At 39.2% G+C, this 15,823-nt stretch overlaps 1 protein-coding gene across 4 annotated transcripts in view; it reads right to left on the minus strand.

The window, feature by feature from the left end:
- The window catches only part of ANO10 (anoctamin 10), a 249,542-nt gene that overhangs the window by 152,643 nt on the left and 81,076 nt on the right, over nt 1–15,823 (minus strand). The window contains exons 13-14 of one of the 4 annotated variants that reach the window (XR_009462580.1): nt 6,824–7,036; nt 4,311–4,417 (exon numbers count right to left, since the gene is read on the minus strand). The exons of the other annotated variants lie outside the window; for them this stretch is intronic. The gene's annotated coding sequence lies outside the window, so the exon portion shown is untranslated. Of the gene's footprint in view, nt 1–4,310; nt 4,418–6,823; nt 7,037–15,823 lie in introns of those variants that run through there. 4 annotated transcript variants of the gene reach the window in all.

Here is a 15,823-nt window from a genome sequence, read left to right on the forward strand (position 1 = left end):
ACCTGAGAGCACAAAGAACTGCTGCTTGCCAGATAATTAAAGATTCCATTTAGCAGTTCATCATTGGGTATCTCTGAGAGACACCTCTGTCTATAAATAGTTTAGCAACTTCCACCCAAGTCGGAGAAACTCTGGGAGACCTCTGCGGGAAGCTCTAAGGAGAAACCTAAGATCATCATCAGAGTAAATTGACAGTCTGATCAGCTGTCAATAGCTTCCCATCAGCGTAATATTGACGTATCAAAGCCCTGCAGGCACGATAGCTCGTTCCCGGCACCACGTCTGTCATCATTAGCTATAACCCAAACTGTACGCTTGATCGTAATCGTTGTATTGTTAGCTGTAACCTAAGACCATACGCTTGATTATAAGCGCTATAAGTGGAAAAACTGCAACGGAACAAAGGCTCAGCCTATGTCGCGCGTCACTATCTGAGCGACGTAAGTAAACAAATTCCTGTAACCAACACGCGTCTGTGCCTGGTTAATTCCACCCCATCCATCACTACCCGCCTGTCAGGTAAAAGTTTTACTGCTCCGGTGGGGGGGGTCAGCAAGCGGCTGCCGGCGGCTGCTCTGACTCTCCGACAAGTTGGTATAACTGTATTGTCTCACGAGACAAACAGATGCCTAACTACTACACTGCTTGGAAACAGAACCACAGGCATTTTGATAAATTTACTAAGAGGTTATCAAGTTACAGCAGCTTTTCTTTAAGGCCTTCATATTCTCTGTTGAAGTGCCTTTTTTAAACTTCTTGTCATAATCTTCACTGAGCAGCTTATTTGCTCCTATTCAAATCGAAGAATTTTATCCAAACTGCAAATATCACTACATCTTTAATACCAATTTTCTCACTTGACATCATTACCCATAAGTTTGGATGTTCTTACTTTTGATGTTCAAGTCTGGTTTTAATAATAATAATAATATATTTTAATATGGGTTTTTGGAGGTCATTTTTTCACTTAAGGAAACTAAATGAAATATTATACTTTTCAAACATTTCCTTTTTATGAATTTCAGTTGGTCCAGACAGGATCCAGAGGCTCTTTACTCAGCCCAACTTCATGTGGTACACATTTCTTTTCACCTTCCCCCATATACATTTACCATACTTTTTTTTTAAAAGATATAAGACCAATGCCGCACAAAAGGGTCTAAGGAGAAATACTACTTTATGAGCACCATGTACACAAAATCCATTATGCTTTTATTTAAAAAAGAAGTAGGATTAAATGTGAAATAAGGAAGCTTTATACGCTGATTTTATTATGAGCAATCTGTTAAGAATCCTATTTTCAGAATATAATAAATACAGAGGAATACTTCCCACTAAGATAACTCCCAGGCAAATGCCATCCACCAATAATAAAGCATATTCGGAACAAGCCAGCTTTGTATCATTCCCGTAGGGTATTCTGCAGCTGCCACAGCAACCAGCAACAGAGCCAGCCAAGAGACCAGACTAGAATCCAAGGAAGAGGTCAAGGTTTGGGAGCTAGATCTTGGCATATGGGTCCTGCAGCTGTCAGAGATACTCAATGAGTAGCCTCAGTGTTGTCTGCAGAGCTTGCAAACACTTAGGATGAGGGGGAAAAGGGAAAAAAATCTATATCTCTACCAATAAGAGAGCCAAGTCAGTGCTGAAAGGCGATATGTGCCACTATTTGCTTTGTCAAGGCATTGCAATTCAGATATATCACAACAAGCGACTACAGCAGCACTGTGTGCACAAACATACAGCTATGTAACAATCTGGATCTTACCATTTTGAAAAGGAGTATCGGTGAGCAAGGTAGGAAAAGAAAATTTAGATAATGTTATTTTTAAAAATAGATTAAAATATGGCTAAAACAGTGCTTGCTAGCTTTGCCACATTTTTCCTACACAAAATAGAATTAACATACTGTTGATTACCACAGCAAGCATAACAAAAAATTTTACTTAAATAATTCTATGCACATAGTAACAAACTGTTAATACCAATATTATAACTAAAAACACCAAGTATATGGCTACACGTCACAATCTAGTAGTGAGCCAAGATAAGCAAACTGAATGGCTAGAAACAGAAATTACACATAAACTGGTATAAATGATGCAAAACTGGTTCAAATCTGTAACGCAACAGAAGTTCACTGTACATAAACTGCTTTCAAAATTACCCAAACTGGTTTAAGAAAAACCTGGATGGATACAGTATCAGACTAATCTGATTTAGGTTAAGTTGGTTTATTGAACTTCTGTCCCAGACCCGCTCCAAATTCAAGTTAACTCACCAGTTTCCCAGCATGCTTTGCAACTCCCCCACAACCACCCCCATCTTCTCCCTGCAGGGTGGGTGGGCTAGCCTTGGCCAAAGCTGTCTGCTCCAGCTGAGCAGGCAGGCATGCTCTAATGCTGCCCAGCCGCTGGCCAAGGCCACTGCAGACATGTGGCTGCATTTCCAGAATCAAAATGAAAGTCTTTTTGCTTGCTTATTGGTCCAATCTACACAGTTTAGGCTAACCTGCAAAGATTGCATTGATTCAGTCTCCGGCTTTTTGACTGTCTATACTTAGCCAATGAGTTAGCTCAGGTACTGGACGCAGGATAGACGTATTGGCAAGGTGCTCCACCAGACTAATTAGTTCTGCTATAGGGCCAAGCACAGCGACTAATGCAGTTATACTACTGCTGGTAACCAAGCGAGGTAGGTTTCTCTGCCTGGCACTGAATTATGTATGCAATAACATATCTTGAGAGTCTCATAGCAACTCCATGTTTCCCACCCCCCTCCCCATGAGAAAATAAAGCACCAGCCTACTATTCTAGTGGGCCTAGTGACAGCAGAAATACAGTGTTTAGTTCTTGATTCTTGAGCATATTTTAGCTCCTCCTGGAGACTGCATGAATGTTGCCTGTTTGAAACAAAAGGATCTCAGTGGGCTTCTGACAGAGCTGTATCCAGGCTTCCTTGGAAGAAAAACTGATTCCCATCAGGCAAAAGATGCACAAAACAGAGTATAAATCATAATATTACTACCACTAGATCCAAGAGAACTTGCCATTGGGATGTTGCATGCAAGGTAATTGAAACAAATGGTAGAAAGAGCTTATTACTCAATTAAAGAATAGAACAAGATAGACTGTTAGGGGCTGGAAGGGACTTTGCAGATCATCTTTGAGGGCATTATTTCAAATATTAATTCAGAAAATAATCAGTGGATTATACAGGTGAAGGGTACTGCCGTCTTAGAGAGGTGACCTGTTAGCCTTCGGGAAAAAGATTATGAAGATGATGACCAGCATACTGGGACTATATTAAACTGATAAGGTGCATCTACCTTGAAGAACTGGTACCTGTTCTGCAACTAATTACACATCCTGCTGTCTAAAATTACATCTTTGGAGCTATGAGACCATGTCTTGTTTTCTCTCAGAGTGCTGTGTATATGTTTCTGATCCACTTTCAAAATAAATGAAAATGAAAAGAATCGTCCATGGCCTTTTTGCACCAATACTTTTCTTAAAACTTCCCTTCATTTTAACTTCCATGCACAGCAGCAGGAGTAGGAGCTCTAGTGTTCAGTAAACGTCAACATGTTTGTCACCACGTTGTGAACATGTTTTGAGTTACAGTAGAAAACAGTGGTAAAATTGAGGATGCCTTGCAAACTTAAGCACCTTTCCTTGTTACTTCTGACAGAGATTCACCACTCACGGTGAAATAGTTGGAAATTTTAATGAATACCCATTGCCCACGTATCTAGACTGAGTCTAAAAGAGATTTGCTGCTCAGTGAAAAAGCACAGAATAAAAACAACCCCCTTGCTTCTGTACTAATTTTATTTAAGTGGACGGGTATATATAAGCCAAAAGCCAGCAATTATTTTCAAGAAATCCGTAGTTATGGAACCTGTGCTGATAAATCAGGCAATTGCCAAAAATGTTTACAAACAAGAACATACCATCAGAAAAGGCCAAAAAGAAATGTACATGCTCCAGTTACTATTTAGGCTTTATGAACAGGAAAAAGAGAAAACCTGCATAGGGATTCTCATTAATGCTATAAAATAAGGCATATTCCTTACTGAACAGATTCACTGAAAAACATCTTTGCCTGGACGCATGTTCTACAAAGTATTTGCAAAACTAAGCATGGTGAATATCTTCTGTTGCAAAAAAGTTGAGGTGGAAGCAGAAATAAGGTTTAAAGTTTATGAGAAAATGAATACCTGTGTTTGCTGAAGAGATATACCAAATATATGTTTTGGAGAAAGTTTCTCTATTTAAAAGATTCAGATAAGCTTTATAATACCTCTCATATTCTTGTAATCCTTGATGTACGAAAGGAATTTACTTCATCTTGTAAAAGATAATTAGTCTGAAGCCTCTTGCTCTCAATATATCTTTCATCCAATGATAGCATTATGCTGTAAGGTAGGAGGGAAATTTTCTTATGAAATGGTCTGTGTGTTCATTGTGCCTCCTTATTCTTTTACTGCTTGGCTGTTATTTTCTAGTAATATTTGTACCATATGCTGTAGTTGGTAAGGAAATTATACAACATCCCAAGAGCTAATATTTTTTACTAGTTTTTAATTTATACCTGACAATTTTATGAAAGTATACATATAAAAACTTGCTGCAAAAACTGCATTCACTGAAGCAAACAAACGAAAGCAAAATATTTCCAAAATAAAATTTGATAGACTATCTTGTTTTGTATTTCTCTTAAATCCCCATCATTTACAGCAGCCAATACCTTGGTATAGATTATTCTAACAAACTTTAATTTTAATTTTAACTTTCACTTTCAGAATTTAGCAAAACTAGTGAGTTGAGGGTACTAGTTCATGATTACTGAGTATGGTGGTTCTTGGCTTCAGTGATACTCATTTTTTCACTGTCACATTTCCATCTGTGACATTTCCTATGTTATTTCTTAGATCCTGTGAATCATTAGAAGGCTGTCAAAATGTAGTCTTCTCCAATGCACCCTGATAAGTTTTTACAAATAAACACCTAAATACTCATATGCCCTCTAGTGGCAGAATAATATTATTCTAGGCAACTTTAAATATGTATGCTGACTTTCTAGTCAGACTGAAGGTGCTTTCTAATATTAGCTAGAAGCTTAGCCATCTGAGACGAAACTCTAACCTCTTCTCAAGTTATTTATCTAAAATGACAAGCATGCATTTAAATTAATCTAAACCCTAACTTCACAAATAAGAACAGGCTTAGGTATAAAACTAGCATGACATAACATTCTGTCACCAAATTCTCCTTCAGTGATTTTAAAGGAAAATGCCCAAACTTAGCTCTTACCCTGATGACAAAACATTTGATCATACCCAAGCCTTAAGCAAATATTTGTGTGTTTTTACTGTCAGGTAAATTTCTTCAAATGTATTAATTCCTTTTTCAATTAATTCAACTCTCATGCATGAGCAGAAAGCTCAAAAAAGAGATTCTTAGAGCTTTAGGTTGTATACATGTATATTGGCATAATTCTGCATCAAAACCATAATCATGACTTGAAAAACCCCAGCTGTTGCAGACCTGATCTCTGAGCCAAGACTGTTAAACAGTCCAAACATTAAGCTTCCTTGTGTACAAACAGAAAAGACTTGAGATGAAACCAGCATACCACTGTGTTATCCAAGAACTGCAGACTAAATAATAATGTCCTTCCAACTTTTTATTTTTACTCTGCTTTCCACTGTAACAGCCAAACCACTTGTTTCTGTATTTTTGCACGTATATTGCACATCATTTTTCCCAAAATCAGCTCCCCAAAATTGGGAAGCAGGTATTAAGCAGGGAAGCTGATTTTCTGCTCCAAATACAAGTATCTTGTTTTGATTCCTGCTCCACATTACAGTAGCTGTGATATTACTATTCAGAGAGCTGACGGTGTCAACTGACTTAATGGCTCATTGTTCTGTACTACAGGTGTTAAAGAAAGATGTCTCATTAATGGTCCAGATGTTCCACTAATCAAGCTAACTACTCAAAGGGCAATTTTGCTGTCTGCTAGCTGCTCCTGGTCTCTCTTCTCCCATTTCACAGTTCTTTAGCTCTTCTCAAAGAGATTGTTTATCATTTTTCAGAATCATAGATCCACCCAGGAAGGCCAGTCTTCAGTAGCAACTAGGTATTTCAGTTTTAGTTAAATCAGAAAAGGGAAAGCAAGTCAGCTTATTAGGCTTGTCCCTGCTCTATGCAGCCATAACTCTGGATTTTTTCTTTATTATGCTTTTCAAAAAACAAGGTGTGCATTATACTCCAAAGCATGTTGCATGTGAGAAAATATGGTATTATCAACACATGTGCACAAAGGAGGTAATTTGCACATATTCAGCAGTCTCTATGAAACAGATTTCCCCCCCCCCCTTCACCCCCCCCAACATTTGGTCAGATCAGACCTTTATATTCTGAGAAAGTGTTTATACATAAACTAACAAATTTACTAGGATGCTAACCCTATCGGGGTGTTTTCTATAACATGACATGATCTAGCACAGTAAGTGAGAAAGTACTAACAGATCATGCATCATCCTCATCAGAACACTATCATGGGATGTTTACAGAGGAACACTCCATAATTTCCTATTTTGGTTTCTGTTCTGAACAGATATATGTGGGGTGTTAAACTAACACCATTACCTCAAAGATCCCTATCTTCTGTTGCTGAAATAGGCTCATATTTCCTAGCTGTGATTTGAAATTCAGAACTCTTCCACAGGAAAGAAAATATGTTAGACACTATTCCACCAACAGCCAATTTTTTTCTGCATAGATAAAAAAAGTTGGAATTGTTGGCTGATGTCTACCTTATGATTTTGATGTCTGCCTTATGATTGATGTCTGCCTTATGATTTTGTTTCACGCACTTACACTCCCATATTACAATCTGGTTCTCCACATCAATCATATTTCATACAAAGGCAGGCCACTGTCAGATGGATGAAGATCACAAACTTCCCTATAACACTTCTGGTATTTATAATCCAACTGGAAAATGTGGTATGCTACTGCCAGTCAGTCTGTACAGAAACAAGAGAAACAGAAGCAAAGAAATAAATGTACAAAAGTCTAGGAGGAGAATGCTACATGGGGAAAAAGTAGATGTGATATACCTTGGCCTTTATTGAGAAGGCTTTTAGCGCAATTCCATGTGATGTCTCATAAAACATCCTACATTAAAATGGCTAAAACGTAGATGGCAGTGAGTTGAAGAACCATACTCAAACAGTTGTTATTTATGATTCACTGTCAAACACAGACATATGAAGTATGGCCTGCAATAATCTGCCCTGGGTTGGCACTATTCAATATTCCCCATGAAAGACTTAGATACGCTTATAACACTTATGGCTGATACCAAGCTGGGAGGAACTACAAGAATTTCTGAGGGCAGGCTTAGTATTAAAATGATCCTGTTAAATTAAAGAAGTGATCTGAAATCAATAAGATGATGATATTCAATAGACAGATGAAAAGAACTATATTTAAGAAGGAGAAATCAAATACAAAAGCACAAAATGGGGAAAAACAGCAGAAAAACTGAAGAAGAGCATTAAGGCTTATAATGGACCATAAACTGAGTCAGTCAAAACCATGGTGCTTTCGCAAAAAAGCAAATGTTTTCTGAGATGTAATAATAGGAATACTGTATGTCAGATGTAGAGGTAATTACTCTGCTCTATTCAGCACCAAAGCAGCCATGATTAGTGTACTTGGTTAAGCTCTGGGCAGCATAGTTCAAGAAAGATTTAAATACTGGAAAGATCTTGGGTTTTTTGTTTGAAAGAGAGATTGAGGAGAAGCAAGAACAGTTTTCCAATAGGTAAACCAAGCCTTCCCAACATCTGGGCAGCTGCATGCTGTGGGCTACAGAGCCAGGAACCACATGCTGTACAGGCAGGTGACCCCAAGGACCTTCCACTGAGCGGACTGCCCAGCAACCACCCCCTCCCACCAGCCCCACCACTTGAATGGGGCTGCTTGTACAGCCTGGCTCTGCAGCTTTCCCCATATAGTGTGCGCAGCCATGAATGGCAGGAGTGGCAGGGATGAGAGAGTATTATGCACATGGCATACCCAGCAAGAAGGAGGGAGGAACTGAGCTGCCTAGCACTACCCACTCCTGCCTTGTGCACAGAGCAGGCAACCCAGCTTACCCCCCACTTCCCCCCAGCCATGCATGCCATGCAGGCAGCCTGCCCCTTCCACTGCACAAGCAGCACGGCCCCTCCTTGACACACATGCAGCACCTACCCACCCCCTCTCCTGGCTGCATGCACCACCCACCTGCAATGCAATGTGGGCAATCCAGCTCCTCTTCCTGCCTCTCATCCCCTGACAGAAGCAACTGTGTGTTGGGGGGGGGGAATGGCAGCTACGTGACAGCTCATGGGTCAGATGCTAACCTCTGAGGGGTGTCAGTTAGACAGCTCTGATGTAAATGATTGCCATAAAAAGATAGATAAATTGTTCTCCTTGTCCACTGAGAGTCAACTCTACAGTAAGGGAGATTTCAGTTAAAGAGCTGGCAAGTCAGTTAAGCCCTTGAACAAGTAACCAGGGAGGCTGTGAAATCCCTGTCTTCAGAGATTTAACAGCTGGTAAATAACTGTCAGTGACAGCATCACTGTCCATTAAAACATCTTTGGGATCATCTTTGACTGTCTTTCCATGTATCCACTAAAGCTGTGTCTCCATCTGGGGTTTTTTGCACCAGTATAGCTATACCAATACAAAGCAATGAGGCAAGCCTCCTGGCGCTGCATTAATGTAACTGTCTTTCACAAGTCTTATTTCAGTTTCATAAACCAGTAAAGTGATGAAAGGTCTTTCAATACCTTTAAAAAGAAGCTCTCATATTACTTTCTATATAGTAACCACAATTTTTTTGTGGGACCAAATGAAATAGGTATGCCCTTGTGGTTCTCTCTGTCCAGATTAACCATCCCAGAACAAAATGACTCTTATTCCAGAAGTGACTTCATAGGGAACAATTCCAGAAAAGTTTATTCTGCAATAGCTATTGCATTCAATATCTCTGCATAAACAAGGTCTTAGTTTAACCACTCCAGACAACCTTAATTGTTCTGAAGGCTAAACGAGAAAGAATAATTTCTCAGATAATCCAGAATCAAACAATAAAAATCTCTGTATAGACTGAGCTCATTACTTTAAATGCAACCAGAAAAGGATATGAAGATGCTGGTACCTAACACCCCACTAGCTAGGTTCTGTTTTTTTGTAGCTCTCAAAACCTGTACTAGCATAATGCAGTCCAAGTCACAAAGGCAAAAATTAAAAGGTAGGTTGCACATATCTGAAGGGACAAAGGTGAAAAGAACCTTCTAAATCCAGTAACAAACATGGACATACCCCCAAACTGTGTAGTCCTTAGAAGAAAAATAAGCCTTTTACTAAAAGTTTTTACAGTTAAGGGCCATACACAGCAATTTCTTCATTCAGCTCACCAATATCACTCCTCCCTCAATTAGATTATACAAGATACATCTTACCCTTACAGGAAGGCTGTGGGAAATAAGGCCTGGTACAAGAAAATGATCTATTTACATACTTGCCACAACCAGCCTGAAAAGCCTAGATGAACCGATGATACCTCGCATGGATGTTGAAATATTTGTCTTTGTCAAAGCCCAAAAGTAGTAAACTAGTTTTTATAAATATTATGCTCCGACACACTGCTATGCATCAATAGAGAGAAATTTAAGTATACGAATTTTTGTTTTCCCACTTTGTATTAGCGGAACTATTTCACATGGCTTTGATCTACAAAAATATAGTTGCTTACGTCAACATTAACTGTCAATTGCTCCTATTTTTCATGTTAGTACAAGAAGATAAATCCTGTATTTTTGCAACAATCCTTTCTTCAATTAAAAATTTCTTTTTCCAGCCTTTTTTTTTTTTTTTGAGGCAGGGATTTTTCAAGTTTCATTAAAGTATTCCTTTCTCTTAAACCAATTAGGTCCTTCTTGAAAGTATTAGATGTAGGATAACTTCCTCTAAGAAATAAGGCTAAGGCTTATCTGTATTTTGAAAAAGTACTGTAAAAATACTAGGCATGTTATTATTCTTCTGAGTCATTTTTACTAGTAAAGTGTTCAGTAAAAACAAAATCACCTGTTCAATACTGTACCATTTGTTTAAATAGTTTAGCTTTTACTAAGCTCTAAGAAATGCACCAGAAACAAATATTTTAAAAAAACTGTTCTCTTTCATGTACCAGCATTATCTTCCCTGATTTGCCAATAACTGATCGGTTACAATGTCTAACAAGCATTTAAATTCTGAAGTGCAGCAGGATTAGAACCTTTAACATGTACCTTCCTTTCTCCAAATATGTGAAAAGAAAAAAAAATTAAAAGAAAACTCACTTGAAAATTTTATATGCAAAGATCCTAGGCAACTAAGTAATAAAATGCTCATTAAAAGAATATTACCACTATAAATTGTTCCAGGTTAAAAAAAACAACCCCAAATAATACACCTGGCAGAGAAAAAAAATTACTTTATGAACGTGTCATTGTACAGGAGGTCAATATTTCTGTTTCATTATTGGTTGTAATCAAGTGAGGAAAGACTGGTACATCTGACAAAGACTTACAAGGCAGCCAAGCTCTTCTCAATGTTCTTAGAAGTTGTATTTTCTCTATGTGTTTCCACATATTAAAAAGCTCTGCTTTTTATTCTAATTAGTAATATTTTCATTTAAAAGACTAAAATGGCATTTATTTCTGGCCTCATTAAAATAAACATCTTTAGACCTTAATATGCATATGATAACAAGATGGTCCTAACAGCTGCCTGCTGCATCATGTCATTACCAACTTCTAGACTGTTAAGCACCATTTCAGTATCTGACCTCTGGCATCATTTAAAAATGTAGTAAACACTTGGCTTGGACATGCAGGGTTGGGAACCCAGTGGGGAAATAAATAAAAAGCTCCAAGGTTTGGAAATGAGAGAGAGGGGTCAGATACTAGTAAGATCCCAGTGACATATCTAAGTATAGATCAACACTGAAAAATCTGAAAATAGGAAGCAGACTGATATCCACTAGGAGATTTTCCTAGGTTTCCTGTTTTTTTGCAAGACAAAAAGCTGTTTGCAGAAATGCTACAGTATGTATATGTATGGACCTACTTAAATTGCAGTTTCACTGCAATCTCACAATTGCACAATTCACAACTACAATCTCCACAATTGCCACAAAAAATGGCATTGGCCATAATTTCCTGTGGAATCAACCCCCATAAAAAAGGTTACTGGAATACAAAGAAACCGTGGCAATCACTGCAGCCACAGAGCACGTAATCTGAGAGAGCTACTGAGAGGGTAAGCTAATGACGCAGACTAAGTGAAGGCATTCGTTAGGAAAGCAAAAGTGTTTCAGCGCCATCTGTTAAGAAGCTAGATTCAATGCAGCAATGCTATAGTCTGAAGGTGAGTAAAAAAAAAAAATCTAAAAAAGTAAAATACATTTCAGCTCCAGATCGTGTAACAGTTCCCTGTAGGAACCTTGCATTCAGACGGTGGTAAATTGTTTTGTTCATCTTGCAATGTGACTCTGGATGTGTCAAGGAAAAACAGTATTGATTGGCATTTAGAGTCCAAATTGAATATAAAGTGAAAGGCTTCTGCAGAGGCTGAAGGTCAAAGCAAGAAACAAGCAACAATGTCCTCAATGTTTTATAGAACCACTGAAAGCAGTTTAACAAGAAGAAAAGCTACATTCAAGCTAGTGGAGGCATTCACGGCTGCCAACACACCTCTGGAGAAAACTGATAACCTGAAATTAAGGGACTACTTGAACAAGCACGTCCCAAATTCTGGCAGTTCCCCACGTGCAAACAAACTTAGCCAGGATTATCTATCATAAGTAATTGCTTCACGTGTTCAGTTCACAAACTCTGCATTGGCAGAATATGAATTCATTTCAATTGTAGCAGACAAAGTTGCCCAGGATAACTCTGTTCTCCACACTTTATTTGTACCCAGGAGCTGAAAAGACTGCGACCTGCCTGTTTTTCAACAAAACCAGTTTAATTTGCATCTGTAAAATTTTTAACTGTAGCGCAAGCTGCAGTGAAGGCTGTTGTAAACTATGGCTTACAATTTAAAAAGACCAGGGCATTTCTGTGTGATAATGCAACATATATGTACAAAGCTTTCTCTGGTGTGCTACATGGACTGATACCCAACACAATTCATGTTACCTGCAATGCACACATTTGTTCTTTAGCAAGTGATACCTGGCGCACAAATTTTCTTGATGTGGATAAACTGGTTTCTTTTTAAAAAAGCATTCAAATATTGTCCAGACCGTAAGCTTCAGTACAAGGAGTCCATCACTGATCGAAGCGGGGATCTAAATCAACTGTGTAATTTCCACCAGAATCAGTGCTTATGAGGTGGAATTCATAGTTTAACACAGTTCATTACAAGGCAAAGAATATTAAGTACTATCAGGAAATTTATGTGCAATGAACATGAAATCATATCCAGAACACAATGTACATTCAAATTACGCAATCTCTTAAAACAGGGCAACACTGAAGATCAAGTTAAGCTTGTGGCTGAAAATGCAATCTGGTTCATGTAACTTCTAATATGGCTTGAAAGTCGGCAGGCTTTGATTCACTAAGCACACAAGCTGATGGATTTGATAAATTGGATTGACAACAACTTTCAAACTGTTAAAGTAAAAACCAGCAGAGACAAGAACTGTTCCAGGCACAGGTGCGAAGTTGAATCGGTACTTAAGGCTGATCAGTCCCTACCACCTCGGCTTAAACAACTGGCTGCCTCCCTTTTTATATCTATTCACATTTTTGACCCAAATCAGGTACCTTTTCTGAGTTGTAACTCTCAGCTACTTATATCAATCCCTGCATGGCAGAAAGAGCATGACTACAAATGTGCTGCTTCCATGAACTTTGTCTAAGAGTGCCAGATGCCTTTGACTGTGACTTGTGTTTTGGGATTCTGCTTCTGATTGATTTCCATATCTCTACAATTTGGTTGCTTTACAATTCCAACCAATTCAGTGGATGCAGAACACGTGATCTCAGAGTGTGGATAAGTGTTCATACCACAGAGAAAGAAGATGTCAGCTACATTTGCTGGTGAATGCTGCATGCTAGCATTTAAAAACTAATATGAATTGTTTCTATCAAAGTTAGCATTGCTTAATATTTCTAAACTTCTTGTAGAATGCTAATAATAAATTATGATGATATAAATTACAATTCATATTTTGTATACATTTCTATTAATAATATATTTAAATTTAGATTTAAATTCAATACTTATAATACGGTAATTTACATGAGATTTCCATGGCAATTAAATTTGCTATTTATGTGGGTTTGGCCTCTGGGCCAATCAGCAGCAAGGGCCAGGGCCACCAGGGCCCCTCTGTCAATCAGTGGCGAGGGTCAGGGCCACCACAGAATGCTCGAGAAACTGGCTCTATGCACCATGAACAGGCCATGAAAATCCCTTGGTTTTCCTCTAATTTAAATGTATATACACAAGACAGGATTTACCATGTATATACGACACCTTGGCAACAGTTTAGTTTGCATTTCTAATACAATATTTTACTGTTCTGCCTTTTAGGTTTTAAATGCTGTTGTATGACAATGCTAGCACTTGCCATTTAAGCAGTTTCATATCCCTGTCACTCCCCACTAGACCCACTATTTGCCCTTTTAAGAAAACAGAGGTGGTTAATGTGTTACTCGCTGACTGGGAAATCTAAATGACTTGTCCACGTCTACTTTACTTTCATTAGTTTTACAATATCCTTTATTTTCCATTAAAATTAAACAACAGCTACAAGTTGTGGGTGTCGAGTATAGCCGGAATGGGGCCGCGATGGAGTGAAATTAGGCACAAATGCGTACTGGTTGAATTGAAAAGAACTTTACTTACAAACTGACATACAGGGACTTGCGTCGATGCACACAGTGTAGGCACTCTCCATACAGGTTACAAAAACAAAGAAGAAACTGATGTTTCCGAGCATGCAAGGTGCGGGGTACGTCGGGACAGTCGTCGACAGGGAGTGGTTGGTGGTTGATCAGGCCTCCAATTTTACTCCAAGGTACACGAAGAACTCGTTCCCAACGTGCACGCAGAGTTCTCTGACTTGGGCAGAAACTACACAAGCTTTTATACGGCTAGTGAGCCAACTGCTAGCCGCCGGGTATGAATAATTTACGATGAGCCAATCGGTAGCATGCATCCAAACAGTGCAACTGCTAGTTTTGGAGGGAGCTGATCACTGCACCAAGGCTTTTCCCGCCATAGCGAGGCATCCCTTGCACCGAGCACTCGCATCGTTCTAAGAATTCTGCTGCGTCGAGGCACTTTTAATTACTAAGTACAGACACAAGTATGTTTAAAAAATGCACTCTCACATATAAATTTGACCTTTTTTCCTGCTGCTGTCATTTGTTTTCAGTAATCTCTACAAACAAAAAGCATAGAAATGCAGGGCTAGAAAGGAGTTCAAAAATAATCTCATCTACCCCCGTTCCAAAAAAGGATCTAGTATACTTACACCACCCCTGACAGATGTTTATCAAATCTATCTTCAAAATCTGTTTTTAAAACCTTTCAAAGACCAGGATACCATATCCTATCCTGGTAATCTTTTCAAGTACTTACCTGTCCTTAGAGTAAAAAAGTTTATCCTACTACCTAACTGAAATTTCCTTTGCTGCAAAGTAAGCCAACCTACTTCTTCTTCTACTTTTGGTGGACAAGGAGAACCACTGGTAAACATTCGCTTTATGGCAACCTTCCATAGATTCATAGATGCTAGGGTCAGAAGGAACCTCAACAGATCATCGAGTCCGACTGCCTGGCTAGGCAGAAAAGAGTGCTGCGGTCAGATGACCCCAGCCAGATGCCTATCCAGCCTTCTCTTGAAGACCCCCAAGGTAGGGGAGAGCACCACCTCCCCTGGAAACCCATTCCAAATTTTGGCCACCCTTCCTGTGAAGAAGTTTTTCCTGATACCTAGCTTAAATCTGCTCTGTCAGTTTGTGACCATTGTTCCTTGTTACCCCAAGAGGTGCCCTGGTGAACAGACCATCCCCAATCCCTTGCTGCATCCCCCTAATCAATTTGTAGGCAGTCACAAGATCACCTCTCAGCCTTCTCTTGTGAAGGCTGAAGAGGTCCAGGTCCCTCAGTCTCTCCTCACAGGGCTTGCTCTATAAGCCCCTGACCATACGAGTGGCTCTCCTCTGGACCCTCTCGAGTCTATCAACATCCTTCTTGAAGTACGGTGTTCAAAAATCCATGTCTTTGACAACTCATTGTGTGACTCCTTCCATCCTCCCTTCCCCAGATTGAAATTAGAGGTGCACCAATAAAGATTTTCTTGGCTGATACTGATAGCCAATGATTAACCAACAATATTGGCCACTGCCAATCCAATAACTGATATTTAATAATAGTGCAAGGCATTTTAAAATACTGACATAAATAAACCTTTTTTTTTTTTATTTGCATTTATAACTTACACACACACATGCACCTCCTGCCTGCTCTGGCCCTCAATGAGGGAGGCTGCGACTGCCTTATTCCCACGCACATCGTCCCCTTACCTATACCGACAGCTTCATTCCCAGTGCAGCCCATGCTGCTGTCCTAGGTGGGCAGGGCAGATCCTCATGCAGACAGCAGTGCCAGGCACATTTGGAGCCCCAGGACACACTGCTGCCTCAGTGCTGGCAGGCCCCATGCAGCTGAGCTTCTGCGGCTGCCAGGAAGAA

Source organism: Alligator mississippiensis, chromosome 5 (genome assembly GCF_030867095.1).
Source record: "Alligator mississippiensis isolate rAllMis1 chromosome 5, rAllMis1, whole genome shotgun sequence".
In the NCBI taxonomy this organism is placed as follows: domain Eukaryota; kingdom Metazoa; phylum Chordata; order Crocodylia; family Alligatoridae; genus Alligator; species Alligator mississippiensis.